General features: G+C 50.7%; 1 protein-coding gene across 1 annotated transcript in view; it reads left to right on the plus strand.

Moving 5' to 3' along the window:
- The first annotated feature begins 1,433 nt into the window (after positions 1 to 1,433).
- Positions 1,434 to 19,960, plus strand: part of TSPAN18 (tetraspanin 18) — a 183,987-nt gene continuing 165,460 nt past the window's right edge. Inside the window, exon 1 of the mRNA XM_063094308.1 lies at positions 1,434 to 1,570. The gene's annotated coding sequence lies outside the window, so the exon portion shown is untranslated. The remainder of the gene's footprint in view (positions 1,571 to 19,960) is intronic.

Raw genomic sequence — 19,960 nt, forward strand, 5'->3', positions numbered from 1 at the left:
TTACCTGGTGACTCCTTGAAGTGGTTGAAAGGGCCAGATATCCCCAAAGTCCTTAGAGGGACATATCCGGTTCCTGGAATGTGGGCAAGGAAAGGCAGCGATTTCCTGCCCCTCAAAACTCTGCCCTGTGGGCTGACATCAGCAACATTTATATCCAAGACAGGAATAGGTTCAACTCCTATCAGTCACTCACTCTTTAGTGAGAATCAGTTGGCCAAAGGACCTCTGGCAGAGCTTGGGTGTGCTTGAATGTCTACGGTCACAGGGACTGGGTTTGGAAGCTTCATAGCTGGGAGTCAAAAAATAGTTGTCAGGGGGAGACGAGGGGGCAGCCTGAGCCCCTCTCATTTGGGCAGTGACCAAGCACCTTCGCTTAGGCTGTCTGCTTTGATCTGCTTGCTTGACTGTTTGTCTGGGGCAGGGCTGGGTAGCTGTTTAACAGAGGAGGCTCAGAGGTTAAATGTCCCAGTGAAGTCATCCGTCAGGGGCTGGAGAGGGATTGTGTGGCTGTGGCGGTAGCACAAAGATGAAAAGATAAGCTCCCCCCACCCCCACCCCTACTCCTGCCTTGAGGTTGGAGACACAGGTCTGGCCCCTTGCACTCAAGTCGCTTGCATCTGCTCCGGGGTCCGGCCCCTCCCCGGGGGAGCTGTTGCAGTCGACTCTGTTATCCGCAAGTCAAAGGAGGGTGAATTCCCCAAAGCTTCAACAGGTACTCCCGTGGCAGCGAGGAGCTGAGAAGCGAGGTCGGGATGGAGTGTCATCCCTCCGTCCGCAAGCCCCGCAGTCGCGCCTAGGGGACAGTGTGAAAGTTCCCCGGGGATCTGCACCGTGGGTCTAGCGTGCCATTCTGCGCACTCCCGCAACGCATCTTCTGAATTCAGACGAAGCGAGGGCCCCGGAGAAGAAGGGGGAGGCGGGCGCGGGCGGAAGGGCAGAGGGTGGCCGCAGGGACCCCCCCGAGCTGGGCCTGCATGCGGGCGTGAAGGCGGAGACCGAGGCAGGGAGGAGGCGAGGGGCAGCCCGCCGGAGGAGACGTGCCTTCGCGGTGGCCGCCACGGCAGCGGCGGCGGCGGCGGCGACTGGAGGCTGCAGGGGAGGAGGTTTGGGGAGGAGGAGGAGGGAGCGCGGGGAGAGGGAGGGACGGAGCGGTGGCTGGGAGGTGGGGCCGGCGGGCGGGCGGCTGCAGCTGCCGCCGGCGTCTCGGGGGCTCCAGGCTGCAGCGCCGAGCGATCCACCGCGGAGCCGCGCGAGGCCGCCCGAGCCCGAGCCCCGGCCCCGAGCCCCGAGCCCCGAGCGAGCGCCGCCGCCGCCTCGCGCCTCGGGTCCCCAGACCCGCCGCCGCCGCCGCCGCCGCTGGGAAGGCAGCGGGCGCGGAGCAAGTTGCGAGCGCGCCTCTCCGCCGGGAAAGTTTCCCCCGCGGCCGCCGGCGGGAGTTGGCGCGGGGTCCGGCCGCCGCCGCTGGAAGGCAGGGGGCTCCGCAGCTCCGTGCCCTCGGTGCGCTCCGCCGCTGCGTCCCCGGGGACTTGGAGACCCCACGCGCGCGGCCCTCGGGGGACTGCTGGACACGGTGAGGGACTGGGGTGGGATGGGGGGGTCCCAGGAGGAGCCCAGGAAAGGAACCAAGTTCTACCCAAACTAGCAACCAGGGTGGGGGGAGGGGGAAGGGGAGACGCGCTCGCCCCCGGTCCTGCCCGCAATCCGCCGAGGACAGGGGCTTCGCCCGGGACAGGTGCAGTGCCAGCCGGCGCCCAGCGCTCCGGGTGGGTGAGTGGGGGCTTCCGGAGAATGGCGGGGGGTGGCAGGTGTGGTTTCAAGGCTCGGGGTTTCGGCAAGGGCTGCGCCCGGGCTGAGGAGGTGCTCGCCACGCCACCGTGTAGGAGGACAGGTAGGGACTAGGGACAAGGAGCGGGGAGGCGGGCCGGGAGGACTGTTGGGCCCAGCAGGGGCGCTGAGAGCGGGCCGCCTTTGGGGTCCTTGCAGCGGGGCAGGGCGGGGGCGCCACGCTTTCCTCCGGGCCCCCCTTTATTCCCTACGAGATGGGTGCGGCTTAGGAAAGCGGAGGCAACGTGGGCGTGCTGGGTGGACCCGAAGCTTGGGCATGTCCAGGTTTAGGGGGTGTCGTGGGAGTCCGCTTGGGGATTGCTTGGCTGGGGTGGGTTCGCGCCGGTTCTAAGTCCTGGCGGGATTGAGGTGAGTGGGCCCCCGCCAGGGGGCGCCCTTCCCCGGCCCTCTCATCCGCAGGAAGGCGAGTCCTGGCTCTTTGGAGACCACTGCACCGAAATCCAGGACACGCGATTCACAGACGTCCCAAGACGCGCGGGGGCCCGCCCCGAGGAGCACCCCCGCCTCCGCCCCAACCGGACTGGGGAGACGGTCCGAGGGTGAGGCTGGGGTGCCCCGGGTATAACTGCGCCGTGTGCTGGGAAGCTTGGCTGTTAGGAGGTGATTTTTCTTGGAGGTCTGGCAAGAGTGAGTGAGTGAATAAAAATTTCACCCCCAGAAAAACTAAAATGAAGTAACTACACTAACAGTGAATCGGTGTGGAGAGAGAGGGTTGGAGAATTAACTTGCTGAGGCTTCTTGGAGTTGCTGAAATCCAAACCACGGAATGCACCCTTTTCCCAAAAGTTACACCTTTTCCCAAAAGTTACACCTTTTCCCCTGGATCTGGCCAAATTTCTAGGTGTGGGCAGGCCGGGGATCTTGGGCTGTGTCCACTCTTATCCATCCTCTCTCTGGGCACAGTAAACCGGAGGCACAGGGGTGGGGGTGGTGGGCGCCCTTAAAGACTCTAGCTGTCCAGGCAGAATTGTTAAATTTCTCAGCAGTCAGCGAGAGCACCCCACCCCTTTGGGCGAGGGGTCTACTGGCCACATCTATCTGGTCACTTCATAATTGTTGGTGGAAACCTGCTCTGTGTCCCCTGACCTCAGGGTTGAGTCTGTGTGTGTGCCTTGGCAAGTGAGGTGGCTGCTGGTATATATGAAGAGTGCCATCATGTATGGGACTGTTCCACTGAAGGGACACTGGAGGGACTGCTGCCTCATCTTTCTCTCTAATTCCCTCCCTCCTCTCCACACCCCAAGTAAGCACAAATGAGCAAATCAAAGAAGGGGCAGTAGCCTCACAGTAGCCAGGGAAGTTTTCATCTTTCTCTTGGTTAGCAGCGTGTACTCATGGGATTGCCCCCTGCCCTCAGAGTCCCCTGCACAAAGGTGATGGAGATGGGATGGTCCCTGAAAGAGAGGTGAGATTCCAGAGTTCAATGTAGCCTGACAGATGTTTTTGTTGGATGCTACCAAAATACTCCAGGACAAAGTTGCCATAAAGAAAGATCAGCGTGATTTTTATTTTGAGTAGAGGAGGAGGAGAGGACAAAAAGGAAAGGGTGGAGAAGTCGGTTGTCTCTGGATGTGTCTTTAAGACATTCCAGGGGGCAGAAAACAAAAGGCGTTTTTTTTTTGTTTTGTTTTGCTGTTAATGACTTGTTTTTCTGTTGAGGGAAGCCTGCTTGGCACAGCCCTGCCCTTGGAACCTGTGTGTGAGCTTGGGGCCCCCAGAAAGCTGGCAGTTCCCCTGTTCTGCCCCTCCTCTCTGCCCCCACCCACACCCCACCTGTCCTGAATTGGAGAGATGGTTAAGGCCCCTGAAGGCTGCTGATGTCCACGTTCAGACTTAGCTCAGACTTAGTGTATCTTCTGGAGACTCAGACTTCACCCAGGCGAAGTCCAAGATCTCTGACAGCAAAATTTCAAGTCTTGGACACTCTGTTTCCTGGTCTCCCTTGTTCCCAAATCCATTAAAATGGCTGTTGTCTGGGATTTTTTACTCAACCTGAGGCTGAAATGGCGGTATGTCAATGAAAGCTGCAGGACACTTTCTAGAAGCAAAAGTTAATCTGGAGTTGGGTTTCGGGCACCTTGGGTTGACTCCAGGAAGGACCCTCTACCCTTTAAAAAATTCCATATCAACCTGGAAATAGCTCCCTGAGTTACCAAATGAGGTTTTAATGGTCTGGGGGGTGGGTTGGAGGACAGGGTGCTGGGGCAGGGACAGGTCTGGAGGAGGCATTCAGGCAAGGGATTATGGCAGAGATTTGTGGGAGGGGAGCCAGAAAAGGGGGAAACAGCAGATTTGAAATCCAGCACTTCTGGATCATCAATGTGGCCATGAATGGGTCACTTCCCCTGTTGAATCTGCTTTTCCAGCCTGTAAAATGAGGGTATTGCCCTAGGGGATTCTGAGGGACCTTGCAACTTAAAGTCAGGAGAGTCTAACCTTTTAGGGGCTGGACAGCCTGCTCCGTCCTGCCTTCTGAGCCTCTGCTGGCTGGCTTGCCCCTCTGCCCACCCTTACACAGCAAAGTCCTAAGGCGAGTGCACCTGGCAGATTCTAAAACCTACTGTCCTCCGGCTTGTGTGAACACGGTGCTCAGCGGTTTCGGGTAGAGAGGGTAGCATCGGTGGCCAGTTCCTGCTGGGACTCCTGTGTCTGTTGGCCTGCTCACTCATTGCTGTTCTCCGGATGCCTGTCCAGCCCCCCACTTTTCCCTGGGAAGAGCCAACGTCGGTGGCTGGGCTGCACATTTTAGGGACCCCTCCCTTTCCAGAGGGCTGCTCTTCTGACCTATTTCATCAGCCATTGGAGAAGGAAAATCGGGAACATTTGTTCATGCTCGGCTGGGACGCAGCAAAGGGAGGGGGGCTTGGAAACCAGCACTTTGGTCCCACGGAGCAGATGACGCCAGTTGATCAGGCATTTCTGCCACCTGATGCCACTGAGCAAATGTGCCAGCTTGGGCTCCTCCTGCTGCCTGGGCTGGCACCTTGGACCTGCATCAGTGCTCCATGCCAGGGAGTGGGGGGCAGATAATGAAACAGTAAAAAGAAGGAGATTGAGGTGATGAGCCCCAGTGTTTGCAGCTGCCAAAGCAGGTCTTTCATCTGGGCACTTGTTATCTTAAGATCCAGCCCTTGCCCTGTCTGCCCCCATGACTACTGGTTTAATTAGTGAATTAAACAACTTGGAGATGAGCAAAAACATGTTTGTGAGTCATGGGTATCTGTGTACATATGGGAAGGCAGCAGGATGGAGTGGAAAGGTTGCTGTACCAGAGGTTAGAAGACTGTGTTCTAGCCCTGATTCTGTTACAAATGGAGCTGTGTGGCCTCGAGTGAGCCACCGCCCCTCTCTGAGCCTCAGTTTTCCTATTTCTTGAGAGGCGGCATTGCATGGTGGTTAGACTGCCTGCGTTCAAATGTCGTGTGACCTTCGCCATTCAACCTCTGGTGCCTCAGTTTCCTGGTCTGTAATATGGGAGTAGTAATACCCCATCAGATTACTGTGAAGAGTCAATGAAATAAAACTTGGAAAACACTTAGCACAGTGCCCACACATAGTAAGTGCTCAATAAATTTTCACTAGCATCATTGTCATTATTATTACTATTATTGTGGAATGGGAGGGATCAATTTTGATCCTTTCTAATATTCTGTGCCATAGAGTGTGTGTGTGCGTGTGTGTGTGTGTGTGTGTGTGTGTGTGTGTGTGTGTGTTTGTGAAAATCTGCTTTTGGGGTGGAAGACAAGGGTGAATAAGTTACATTTTTGGTTCTTTTCCTTCTTTCCCTTCCTCACTGAGGAACTCCTCCTGGATCTTGTGATTATTCTCACAGTGGCCCCATCCTTGTGGCAGGAAGCCCAATTTGACGTCACTGAAAATATCCTGGTTTCTGGCACTTGCGGGATGATATTTCATCAGCTAGTATTTGCCTATCCTCTCTCTTTCACCCTTTGTTTCCCGCCCTGAACCATAGTATGAAGACCATATGTGCAGATAATGAGTTTAAGCTGATAAACAATTCTCAGATTCACCCAAATAAAAGGCCATCTTCCTAGAAGACACTTTTGACTTTAGAGTAAATAATGTGACTCTTCTGTTGCGTTGCTTGATGTCTGGCTGGCCCTGCTCCCCTCTTTGTGTTCTGCTCTTGGTCTGCTGCAGGGATGTGGGCTGGGTCAGGTCTGCGTCTAAGGCTTTGGACTTTATTGGTCCGTCCTGGCTGGGACAGTCTCTTCCAACTGCTTGGAGGGGACACCCACCCTCTGCCTCATAACCAGGAAGGCTGTTACTCTGAGCGATCCTTGTGATTGTTATCATGGGGCTAGACAGCTTGGGAGTACTCACTATCGGTTAGGGCTAGACAACGCTTTCCTTTCCCTGATGATGCCTGATGTGCATGGCTCTTTATAGATTACAGACTGTGTATATGGAAATTACTTCTGGGCAGATCATACTGTGTCTGTAACACACTGGAGGGAGGTGGGGCTCAGAGAGGCCTCGGGGCTGACGAGTCAGTGCACACAAGGGCAGCACTAAGCCTGGCCCGTGACTTTCAGCCCAGTGCTCCCATGATCTCTTTTGCTTTACTGAAATTTACTGCTCTGAGAACTTTTTCCAGGACCTTCCAGAACCTACTTTTGCTCCTATCTCTTCCCCCAATACCCAAATGATGTGGAGCTCTTGTATTCATCTTATATGTGTGTGTGAGTACTGGGGTGAGGGCTGGGGAGGGGACTTTGCAGGAACTATCTGGAAGCTGAGGGAGTTAGTGGTATGAGGTGAGAGAAGCCATGGTTTTAGATATTTGTAGTGAGAGCCATAGAAGTTTGGAGCCCATGTACACTGCTTGGGAATGCTGTGCATTCAAGCTTGAGGTGCCTCCCAGAGCACACATGGGGTTACCTGTGGCTCCTGTCCCACCTACGCAAGCCCGTGCTTGCCCTTTGCCTCCTTGTGGGATTAGGAAGGGAAGATTAGAAGGCCTCATGAGGCTTTCCAACCCTGCTTTTTGGGAGACAGTAAGATGGCCAGACCCAGGTTCGAATCCTGACTCCTACTTAGCAATCATTCATCTCTCTGGGCCCACCTCTATTTGCTCCTCTGCAAAATGGAAAGAATATAGAAATGGTAAAGCCAATCAAGTGCCTGTCACAGAGGAGGTGTCAACATGTTTGCACCTCACTCCTCTTCCACTTGAGCAGGAAGGAAAAGCTGCTCCAGCATGGGAACAGCCCCTCGGGAGAGGCCTGAAGCTGCCAGCACACCTGCTCAGACTCTGGCTCCCATTCCCAGCAGCCTCAGGCTAGGCTCTTGTTGAACTTGTGATACAGCTTCCATTTGAAATGGGAGGAGAGTTCGAAGCCCTGGACCTTGGATTTTGGCCTATCTTTTCATGTCTAACTATGCTGCGGGCATGGGGCTTAGGGGGGCTGCTAAGACAGGCTCCCTGCCACCCTCTCTCCCACCCCCATGTGGCTGTTTCTCCTGCTGGGACAGATTGCAGTGTGCTCACGCGGGCCAAGTGCGCCGAGCCTCCCGGGGGAGCAGTCCCACGGCCACCTGGTGCCTGACATTTAGGGCTGCCTCCAGCAGGGCAGGCCCAACTCTTCATTTTTAGCCCCCAAGGGAATGAGACACTTCTCTAGCCCAAACAGAAATGCCCCCTCCATGACCCAATGGGGAATAGCTCATGGGCTGGACACATGAATGGAGAGGCCTGAGGCTAGGAAGAGGAAGGGTCCTCAAGACAGGGTTCTGAGGTCACCCATTCCCCTCCTGGGCATAGTGGACACTTGTCCCTGGGGGCTCTGAGGAGAGTAGCCTTCCACTGGAGCAGGCACATGTGCCAGGTGACTCAGGCACCTTGAGGTCCTCCAAACTCACCTCACTCACTCCTGCCCCCAGACTCAGCTTCTGCAGCCCTCCACCTGAAACCCATGGAGCAGGGGCAGGGGCTTTGGAGCAGTTCAGTAGACTGATGATGTGGCGTATAGGTTTCCTAGGGCTGCTGTAACTCAGTACTACAAACTGGGAGGCTTAAAACAACAGAAATTTATTCTCATAGTTCTGGAGACTAAAAGTCTGAAATCAAGGTGTTGGCCGGATCATGTTCTCTCTGATAGCTCTAGGGGAGGGTCCTTCTTTGCCTCTTCCTAGCTTCTGGTACTTACTGGCAATCCTTGGTGCTCCTTGGCTTGTAGATACATCACTCCAGTCTCCACCTCCCTCTGTCATGATGTGGTATTCTCCCTATGTGTCCGTCTCTTCTCTTCTTATAAGGACACTAGTCACAGTGGGTTAGGACCCACCCTAATGACCTCATCTTAACTTGATTACATCTGCAAAGACCCTATTTCCAAATGAGGTGATATTCACAAGTACCAGGGGTTAGGACTTCAACTAATCTTTTTTGTGGGTACACAATTCAATCCATAAGAGATGGGTAGTATTAATACTCTATTCTGTAACCAAGGAAATTGTGCAAAGAGGTTGAGCAATTTGCCCAAGTTCATACAACTATACAACTAGTAAGTGATTGGTAAATTACTTTCTATACATTTCAGTTTTCTTATCAATAAAGTGGGGGTATATACCCACCTTATAGCCAAGTGATGAGCATCAAAGGAAGTGAATGTTTGTGTCAAAACATACTTTGTCAGTAGGTAAGCATTCCCCAGTAGCTGTTACCCATCTTTGTTCCCTCCAAACGGGTCTGGAAGGTGCTGGGTGTTCAGTCTGGGCTCAGGAAGCATCGGCGTATATGAATCATAAGTACAATTAGAGGTTGATAGAGTTAGGATGTGTTGTCCCCTCCGAAACTCATGTGAAAATTTGATCTCCAAAGTGGCAGTGTTGGAAACTGATTGAGTCATGGGGGCGGATCCCTCATGAATGGATTAATGCTCTCCCTGGGGAGGAGGGATTAATGAGTGAGTTCTCGCTCTATTGTTTCCCAGGAGAGCTGGTTGTTTTAAAAAGACTCTGGCACCTTCTCTCTCTCTCTCTTGCTTCCTTTCGCCATGTGATCTGCTTGTACCCGCCAGCTGCCTGCCACTTTCTGCCTTGAGTAGAAGCAGCCTGAGGACCATGCCAAAGGCAGCTATCCCAGAATCATAAGCCAAATAAACCTCTTTTCCTTATAAATTACCCAGTCTCAGGTATTTCTGTTATAGCAACAGAAAACAGACTAATACAGAGGTAGAACATTTTCTAGAAATAATTATTTGAAATGACTAAAGGAAAGGCACTGTTTACATTCTCTCAACTTGTCTTTCTAGAGTTGCCTGTGGGCTCCATCTCCTCTCTAGTTGAGAATATCAGTGTGAGATGAATTGCTCTTGCTTGATATTTATTTTGGGTTCGCCTTTAACACTAGAAACCACTGTGACTTCTGCAAGTTTGGCTTTTCTCCCCAGTGGCACGTCTGGATATCTCTGCATAGGGAGGGCCTGTGGGAGGACTTGGTGATGACTCTCAGCTCCAGAGCCCATCCCTTAGGGGCCCAGTATGGTTAGGGGGCCCAGCTGAGGCTGAGGGGCTCATATACTCAGCCTCATCCTGGTGCAACAAAGCGGAGGAGGCAACCTGCTGTCAAGGGTTGGGAGTGCAGCTTCTGAACACGCCAGCCTGTGTTCAAATCCCAGTTCAGCCTCATATCATGACTTTTGTTTGATCTTTGATAAATCACTTAAATTCTCTGTGCCTTCATTTTAACTCATAGGGTTTTATGAAGATAAAATTGTATTAAAATGCAGGGCTGGCTGGTTAGTTCAGTTGGCTAGAGTGTGGTGCTGATAACACCAAGGGCAAGCATTTGGATCCCTGTACTGACCGGTTGCCAAAAAAAAAAAAAAAAAAAAAAAAGGCTAAAATGCATAAATGTATCTCCTAGGATCGAATATGGCACATCAAAGGTGTTCAATGAATGTTAGAATTACAGGAACCGAAATATGTTATTTGTCATCTGTGTCCCTCCATAGAGCGAGAGCAGAGACATGTCTGCCTTGTTCTCCATGGAACCCAGCAGGGTGAAGCCCAGTGCCTGGAGTTGAGCAGATGCTCAGTGTATACATGATGAATGAATGAATTCTTAGTCATAGCTTCTTCAGGATTACACCTTTCCTCACTGTGCACCATGGCCTGTACCTGTGAGCCCCTGTATGTTGGGGGCACTCAGGATACCATGGCAATAAGCCAAAGGGGAGCTGTAGGGTGCCATGAAAACACTCAGGGGGCTGGGAACAGAGGAGACCTCCTCGTGGAGGTGAAGAACAAGTTGAAGCTTGGAGGATGAGGAGAAGCTGAGGAAGGGGGGTCCAAATTGTGTTCACCCCAGGAAGCAGAACACGATTGCTCAGTGGGGAGATCACATTCAGAACATGGGGCTTCTCCCATGACTTATGGGGCAACAGAATGATACGGCCACCAGAGACCACTCCTGCTGTTTCCAACACACCAAAGAGAGGACAGTCCTTCTCCAGGTTATTACCCAGCAGATGCACCTCACTTTAGGGAGCCTGGATCTATGAAAATGCCAGCTGGATTAGAGGGTCCTCATTCAATGTATAGACAAATTACTCGAAGACTCCTGTTGCTCCCTGCTGCCTTAAAAATGAAATTCAATTTACAGAAGTTCGACTTATACACTTTGTTAGGGAAAACATCTGTTGTGTAATGTTAGCTGCTTTGTGTGCAAAAAAGGCTTTCATGCAGCCTCTGTCCCTCCCCACCCAAGCCTGACCCTCTGCTCCAGCCCGCCTGCCACTTTGTTCCTTTCTCTTGCCCCCACCCACATGGGCCACTCTTCATGCTCTTTCTTCCCCTGGACTGCTTTTTCTTCCCTCTTTAATAACCTGACTCCTCCTCATCCTTTGGATCCCAGCCCCTGCATCACCTCCTCCAGGAAGCCCTCCTTGATTCCTGAATGGGCCAAATTCCCCTCTGTTGGCTCTGATCGCTACATAGTCCTCTCTCTAGCCATTTTTGTCACTGTTGGGCAATTGTTGACTTGTCTGTGTGATTATTTAACATCCATCTCATCCATGCTGGTGTAAGCCCTAGAATGCAGTGACTATGTCTGTCTGCTCACTCCCGTGTCCCAGGTTCCTGGCATAGACCCTGGCACTCAGCAGGTATACAGAAAGTCCTTTCCCTCCATTTTCTCCTCTGCAAGCCAGTCTTTTTTCAGGTTGTTTTGGGCAATGATTACAACTAACATGTATTGATCATTTGCTGGCTGCCAGGCACGTGTAAGTCCGATCTTATCAGCCAACAGAATGGTTTACAGCCAGGACTCTGGAGCCCTCCTGGTTTGAGGACCAGCTTTACCATTTACCTTAGGTGAGTTAACCTCTCTGTGCCTCATTTTCTCATCCATAAAATGGGACTAAAAATAATATCTAATTTTTTCAGTTGTGAGGATTACGTAAAGTAATTCATGTCAAATTTATTTTCTCCCAGTTTTAGAGGCTGTAAGTTCATGATCAAGGTGTTGCAGATTTGGTTTCTTCTGAGGTCTGTCTCTTCAGCTTGCAGATGGCTGCTTTCTTGCTGATTGATGTCTCCTGTGTGTTCAAATTTCCTCTTTTAAGAATACCAGTCAGATTGGATTAGGACCCACCATAAAGCCTCGTTTTAAGTTAATCACCTCTTTAAAGGCCATCTCTCCAAATACAGTTACATTCTGAAGTACTGTGAGCTAGGGCTTAAACATATGAATTTTGGGGGAACACAGTTCAGCCCATAACACCTTCTAATTCAGTACTATGGTTATTCCCATTCTATGGCTGAAGAAATGGGGGCACAGAAGGGTTAAGTCATTTGCCCAAGGTCACACAGCTGGTAAACCTGAGGTATAGAAATGTAAACCCAAGTAGTCCAGACCTTGAGCCCACACTCTACCACTAGCTGTTCTGTTTCCTGGCTGTGCTTCTCTGCAGGACACCAGGGTCTTCCCTGTTAGAGCTGGTTTGTTTCTTAATAGCCAATGTTTAGAGGAAATCAGGATCCAGGGGGCTCAACAGCCTCTTCTCTGGCCCTTTGTTCCCTTCCAGCCCTTAATCCCTTGTTGGTGGCAGCTGCCAAACCATTGAGGGAATTGGGACTTATCCTTCTGCACCCCAGCCTTGAGGGGGGACAGGCCACAATGGGGTGGGAGAGAAGAGGGAGGGTCCCAGGAAGTGAGGGGAATTTTTGATTCCAGGGTTTTCTCCCTCTCTGTAGTTTGTTTTTTTGATTTTCCAGGAGTTTTCGGCTCTTCAAAAATAATCATGTTTACTAGTGAAAGACTTAGGAAAAAATGAAGAGTGAACTTAGTAGGAGAATATGAAAGTAGACCAGAAGCATGATCAATGACAGGTAACAGCCTTAAACCAGACTCCTCGCCCAGAGACAACCAGTGTCACCACCTCATGCCTATCTCGAATTTTCCTTGCAGTATATGGGCACATCCGTGTACGGAGTGCCCTTCTTTTTTACATCCCTGGTGGTGTTCCATGCGTACTACCCTGCATCTTGAGCTTGTTCTCTTGTTCTGTATCAGCACAGACACTTCTACCTTGTTTTAGTTGGATGACTCCAACAGCAGAACCTGAGCAAGGACTTGGTGCAAACAGCTTATATATGAAGTTGATCCCAGACAGAAGTGAGTGGGCAAGGAGGAAGGGAGAACCCATAAAAGTGCACCAGTGAGCAGCTTACCACTGGAGCAAGTGGGGTTCAGTCCCCCCAGGGACCCCCCAAGAGACTGTGGGGCAGACCCCAGAATCATTCCAACAAGCGCTGATAAGCCCGGGCATTTATTCACCAGCACCTGCTGCACTGGCTGAGGGCTGCTCCCAGGGACACCAGCTTCCCGCACTTCCTCCCTGCCTTCTGGCCAAGAGACCCAAGGGGAGCTCGAGGTAGGAGCCACCAGAGCAAACAGAACTGTCCACTGAAGCAGCGGGGGTTCTCCAGGATGGGCTGTGGGGGCGTGGGAGAGACACAGGTCAATGACTGCTACCTTCTGCACCCTTTGTGATGGGAGCCTGGCATTCTGCTGCTGCACAGCAAGCTGGCTCGGTCTGGTTCTTACCACTGCACTGAAATGCTTTTCTTATACACACCACTTTCCCAACGTCCCACCAAGAAACCTGTGGACACCACCTATTGTGGGGTGACTGGGTTGATGGCCACCTTCTCTCTCATAGTTTCTTGGCCCTCTCTGGCCTCTCCTTCTGCTTCTCCTCATGTGGCCTTTTCATCTAATGGGGTCCGGGGGCCTGAGCTAGGTGGGGTCTGGTAAAGAGCCTCTGGGGCCCTTTGGGGAAGACGTGGGGAGGGTAGTCCAGGGTCAAGATAGAGGGTGATTCCTACCTTCCTCTAGTGTAGGAGGAGGGCGTCGGTTGGCAGATCAAAGGGCTTTTTGTTGTTGCTGTCTTTTCCTTTCCAGAGGCGGCTTGCTGGGAAAGCAGGCTGAAGAGCCAAGGCAAACAGGGGCCTCTGACCCGCTTCCTGCCAGGCCCTGGAGAGGGCAGGGCCCAGCCAGGTGGAGGGGATGGAGCTGGGGCCACAGGTGGGAGTTTTTCCCAGGGACTTCCCTCTTCAGTGGTGACAGAGCTCCGGGAATGTGGTATTAGCAGGGAACTGGGAGAGCAGGACCTCAACCTAGATCTGCCCCGTGCATCACTGTCCCACTCTTCTTCAGCTGACATGATGGTCCTGGTTTGGCCCTAACAAACTCGTGACCCTGTGGACTTCTGATAGCTCATCCACATTGGGGAGTGGGGGGCTGCCTGTTCTCTGGGTCTCCTTCTGAATCCAGAGCTGCTAGGTCCGCCCTGAGAGTCTCCACTGGGGAACATGACCCTGGAGCCTCGCACCCCTGGAGAAAAGCACTCAGGAAGCCAGGCGTGTTGTTGATGGAAGTGGGGGTGTTGTTGAAATGTATTAAGAGGAGAGAGGACAATCCATCCACAGGCATTATTTTCAATAGCTGGAATGATATGCAAAACATTTCCTCCCTTTCATTTGATAATTTCTCCTTCTCAAAGTAGTTTGAAGAAAGAAAGTGTCTGATGATTTGCTGCACAATGAGCTCAAATAAGAATATTCTTTTTAAAAAGTGGTTGCTGTGTAATTGAATTTAAATTTAAATAATGGGCAATTTTTGTTTCAGAGTAGCCCAACCACTCACAAAGATCTATTCAAACCTGTTTGAGAAGTGTGTGCGTGTGTGTGTGCGTGTGCGTGTGCGTGTGCGTGTGTGTGTGTATGTGTGTGTGTAAAGAAAAATGACCTCACTGATAGAATCTTTTTGGAAAAATAATAATGATAATAATACAGTTAAATAAAGATGTATATGTGAGTTCATGCATGTCTACTGGTGAGAAATGTACAGGATTAAAATGAAACACCCTTCTAGAAGGGGGGAGTTCTGGAGGCAGCTGTGGAGTCCTCGTGGCATTTGAATGGAGACAGTAAACAAGTGAGCTACATTCCAGCTTCGCAGAGTGTTTCTGCTTTCTTGGTCTTGGAGGATCCCCTGCTCCCTGTGTGGGTGACCTAGGCATGGTACTTCTAACATGCATGGAGCAAAAGGGACAGAGGAGATGGCCCCTCCAGCATCCAGATCACCTTTTTTCCCTGCTGCACACTGTCCTGGTGTTGGAGACCCTTTCTTATGGGTCCTGGCTGAGGACATTGGTGGGCCTAGCAGGCCGGGCCTCCCTGGGCCAGCTCCCTGTTCTGTACCTGCAGAGGGAGGGCTTCATGGGAGCCCTAGCCCCTGCCCTTACCCATCTGATACTGTCTGATTCCTCGGGACTGAATTGTGCCTTTTGATACTTGGAGGCTCATTAGAAAGCATCGTTCTTAAGAGCCCTCCTATGGGAGCTGGCAGATCATCTTCCTACCTCACATCTGGATTCTTCTCTCTCCTGCAGGGGCTGTCAACAGGTAGCACATTTTCCCCCTGAAAGAATTCAGGGGTTGGTGGCCCACGTCTGGGTGCACACACGTGCATTTGTATGGGTTCTGCCAACCCCGAACCTCTGCCTTAAGGCGTCCTCAAGGGCCGTGTCAGAAATAAGTGTGACATTGAAGGTGGAAGATGACAATGTTTTGAGGGTGAGGAGCAGCAGGATTAGGCCAAGTCCTTCCTGCCAGTTCAGTGAGTAATGGAAAGAGCTGTGTGTGCAGTGGTTAGAGCTGGGGTCTGGGGTTAGGCCATCGTGCGTGGATTCCAGCTCTGCCACTTTCTGGTGTGTGTGTATGACCTTGGGCCAGTTACATCCTGGTGCTTCCTTTTTGCTGCCATGTGAAACTAGATAACAGCAGTGCAGGTGGTGTAGGGGGATTAACTGCACATCGAATGCTGAGCACAGTGCCGGCAAGGCCTCCGCAGGGCAGCCATGCCTCGCCATGAACGGCCAAGTCCCCAGAAGTTTGAGGCCATGTGGGAAGATGTGTGCCCCAAGCTAGAAATTCCCCACAGTTTGAGTTGACCTTGGATCCTTTTCCTGTCCCATCAGTGCTGCCACTTCTGGGAGCAGTAGGAAGACTCACAAATGAGCTGGCCATTCCTGGAGTCCTACCTTTGCTTCCTCGTCCTGGACAGTCCTGCTGGGTACCTTCTTCAGCCCCACAGGAGGAAAAGACTTTGGAGATGCAGATAAAGCTGTATCTGAGGGAGGAAATGCCATTGGAACACAATCCAAAGACCCAGTTTCGGCACATTTTGCTAAAAATGGCCTCAAAAAGGCAGATTTGCAGATGTTAGGAACTTTTGGGTTCTTTTGAGATTTTTTTTGAAAAAAACTTCATTCTAGCATAGGGAGAAGAGAGCAAGAAGGAGCCATCTGGCCTGGCTGTAGGGAGAAAATGAGATTTCTTGGTTTTCATTTGCAGCAAAATGCACCATGAGTTTTTCCGCAAATGTTAATAAAGACAGAAAGCAGTAAGACAACAGAGGCCTCCTGGGCTGCTGCTGCAAACACCTCCACAGTGGCGCCTCCTCCCTGGGTTTGTGTGTATCATTGCTTTGGAAAAGAGCAATTTTCAGTGATGTCAGATCACCAATCTCAGCTGCATTAGGGAAAATCTCTTTCTTATAGCCCAGGGATCAACGTGAGATGGACGCCTGGTCTACTCTGGGCTGCAGTCCCTGCTCTGCACTGAGATCCCAGCCTGCAGCTGGCCTGGGCTCTGTCTCCACTGTTTACTGCTTACAAGGGAAGAAGTGAAACAGATGTGATTGGTTTGAGATGAATGAGGTTACTGTCATGTTTCTGGCTCTTTCAGTGGTTCCTAAGTGGTTGAGAGAAACTCCATGGAGTGGGGAGAAAGAACTCTGGATTAGAAATGGGGGTGTAGGTTCAAGCTCCAGCTTTGCCACAGCCTAGCTGTGTGACCTGGGACAAGCACTAGTCCTCTCTGGGCCTGTTTGCCATCTGAAGAAACCAGGACAAAAAAACAAAAACAAACACATAAACAAAAACACACTGGGGCAGAGATAAATTATCTTCACAGCTTCACAGGGTTGGTATGGGGAATAGAATCAAATAAGCTGAAGAATGGAGCCAGGCTTGGGTTTTTTCTCTGCTTCTCTTATAACCATCCTGGCGTAAGAAGGCTGAGCTGCTTAAGACAGTAGCAAGGATTTCGGGGGCCAATGCTGAATAGCAGGAGCAGCACCTGAATAGCAGGTGGAACCTGGATGGCAAATACTTTTCATCTCAAATGGCAACTCTGATTGATTCATAGGAGCTGCATTAAGCCCAGCTGAAGGTGGATGAGGCTGTTTTATCTAGGCTCAGCGTGTTGGAGGAGGGTGGAGCACTAGCATACAGAATAGTTTTGGGGAAACTTGGGGTACTTGGTAGAGCCAAGCGACTGGGGAAACTGGGTGCTCTGTCACTGGGTTTGTTGCTGTGTGACCTAAGATGATGGTTCTCAATTGGTCCAGATATCAATATCAAAATAATCATGCATGGGAGTCTTCCTTCCTCAGACAGTCTGGTTGGTCCTCTGGAGTTGGACTAGTTTGAAGTGGTTGCTCAAGGGATTTTAATATAATTTCATCCTGGTAGAGAAACATTAAGTACAGCTATTGACAGCCTGTTGAGGCCTCCATTCGTTCATCAGTGTGAGATGGGGTGTTAGACTTTGCCTCACCATGCTACGTGAACAGGTGAGGTACCAATGAGCTCATACGGAAGGTGTCTGGCCAGTGGCTAAAATGAATGAAATATACAGGATGCAAAGCAGTGGCTTGTAGGCCAGATCCAAGCTGCAGATGTGTTCTGTTTAATGTGCACAATGTTTAAAATGTGAAATTGACCCAACATTAGAATGTTGGGAAATGTAACCCAGCAATTCCACTCTTAGGGATATACCCAATGGAATTGCATACGTATGCCCCACAAAAGCCATGTGTAAGAATGTGTGCAGCTTCATTACTCATGGCAGGCAATAACTGGAAATGGTCCAAATGTCCATAAATAGTGGAATGGATAAAGGAGCTGTGTAGCCACATAGTGGAATACTACGCAGCAAAGAGAATGAATGGGTTCCTGCTGCTGACAACAACTTGGAGGAATCTCAAAATCCCAATGTTGGGCTGGCCGGTTAGCTCAGTTGGTTAGAGCATAGCCTTATAACACCAAGGTCATGGGTTCGGATCCCCATACCAGCCAGTGGCAAAAAAAAAAAAAAAAAAGATAATAAAAAGATTTGAGTAAATAAAGTGATATCTCATGCTCTTGGATTGGACTAATTAAAAAAAAAAAAAAAGAATCTCAGTGTTGAGCAAAAGACACCAGATGTGAATGAATATATAGTATGACTCTATTTATGTGAAATACAGTCAGAAAAGTGAATCTCTGGTGGTGGAAGTTATGTCATGATTGATTACTTTTGGGCAGGAGGTGGGGAGTGCTTGGTAGGGGTCACAGGGTCTTCTGTGTGATCGTCGGTTCATTTTCTTATTCTGATTGGTGATTATACAGATTTGTTCAGTTTGTGGATAATAACTGAGCAATACACTGCAGATCTATGTACTTTTCTGCAGTCACATAATAGTTCAAGTTTAAACATTTTATTGACAAAACAGAAATCATTAAAGCTGATTCTAACCAGGTGAAAAAGTGGGAGATGGAACATAAAGCTCTAGATTTCTAGATTTCAGACAATGAGGGTGGTCTGGCAGTCTGGACTTGTGCATGGCAAACGGGGCTAGGGGTGAGCAGCGGCCACCCCCTTTGGGACGTGTTGCTTCTTCCCCGTTTTGCTTCAGGGTCCTTGCTGGGATTTGAATATGGGGTCCGTGACAAAATGCTTCTCTCTGGGACTCTGCTTTTCTCCAGTCTCTGTCAGAGAGAAAGGCTTTGCAGGTGAGTTAGAAAGGAGCAAAGGTGTCCTGCTCATGCTGGGGTTCAATCCTGACCTATCTTCATCTACTATCTGGGTGACTTTGGGTGAATTAATTAGTCTCTTTGGGGCTCAGTTTACCCATTTGCAAAACGAGGGGAATTTGGGGGTTAGGACAAGATTGTGATTAGAAACTGCACAGCCTGCCTGGTCAGTGTGGATGCTAAGTGGAGCTGCATTTGTGCATAGTCCCCACAACCTGCCTGGTCCCCTCATGCTGTTGGGAGGGGAGACTCGCTTAGTGGGGAGTAGCCACCTGGACTCAACCTTCCCTTTGCTGATGTTGGGGTGGGAGATGGGAAACCATTCTCTGGGGCCCTGGCAGTGCTCTCCTCCCTGGCTCAGCCCTGGGCACCGGGGCCCAGCTTGCATGGAAGAGTCAGGGCCAGGTGCCCAGGCAGGGTGGTGACCACAGCTCACAGCAGCTAACCCTGCTACTCATGGCGCCAGGCACTCCCCCACAGGCGAGCATCTGCTTTGCCTTGTGGGGCAGCCGGCTTCCGGGAACATGCCAGCTCCCTGGCGCCTTCCTTCTCCATCCCGCCTGCAGCCGCCAGGAGCAGCCGGCCTCCAGGGGATGGTACTCGGAGACACAGCGCTTCAGCAAGAAGCTTGCTGCTCGGCTCTCTGCTGCCCACCAGGCTTTCTTACCCCAGAAATCACCTGGGCAGGGAGGTGTGGGGACCAAGTGACTTCCCCTCTCTGAGCCAAGGCTTTCCAACCTTATCTGGAAAATGGGTGTTAATAACACCAGCCTCTTAGGAAGGCTACGAGGAGGAAATTTCGTACTGAACCTGGTTGCTGCTCAAGAATCCTAAATATGATTGTGAGTGTTACTGTTGCTGTTATGATTGGTTATGAGAAAGCATCGAATGGGGCCATTTGGGTTGACTTTGGTATATGGGATGTGGTTTGAAATGGCTTCTTTGTCTCAAAACAATCTGTTTTGATTTATTCAACTGTGGGAATTTTAAAGCGGTCCAAATGTTTTTCCTCCTCCTGTTCTTTCTCTCTCTTTCTCCCCCTAGCACTCAGATTTCCTCTCTCTCACTCATTCACATCCCTCTTGCACACTCATTCTCAATCCTCTATCTTGCTCACACTCATCTACTCACACTCAAAGTGCAGGTGGAACTTCAAATGGCCCAAATATTTTTCTTTCTACCTCGGAGGCTCACGCTCTCTTAGCTGCACACGCTCACACATATGCACAGTCACTCGCACACTGGAACTTTCCTCTCTCTCAGCCCCTCGCTGCCTCCTTCAGCCCTCTTTTTTACCGACTGGTTCTATGGTTGTGTGACGTGGGCCAAGTCATTCAACCTCTCTGGGCCTTGGTTTCCTCCCAGTTAACAGAGGCAAAGCTACTAGTTTACATTTAGAGAGATCCTCACTTTCTCATACAGGATCTCAGATGATCTGAGATAACACTCTTTCTGCATCTTAAATTCCATGACTGTGCCAACGAGTGGATTCGATCTCATTAGGCAGACTGTATGCCAACATAGAATTATGTTTTAGCCTTTTCCTGGTACTGAAGAGACATCTTTTTATTTTGAGCTAGAAATTAACACAAGGTCAGGAGAAAATAGAAAGTTCAAGACAGTGATTCATTCTTGACTTTAGAGAACACGTCATAGCATCTCACTTGCTTTCATTCCTCTTTCTTCCTCCTGATGCCTCCAGCAGAGGTGACTGGGGAAACAGA

Source organism: Cynocephalus volans, chromosome 4 (assembly GCF_027409185.1).
Source record: "Cynocephalus volans isolate mCynVol1 chromosome 4, mCynVol1.pri, whole genome shotgun sequence".
Taxonomy (NCBI): Eukaryota; Metazoa; Chordata; class Mammalia; order Dermoptera; family Cynocephalidae; genus Cynocephalus; species Cynocephalus volans.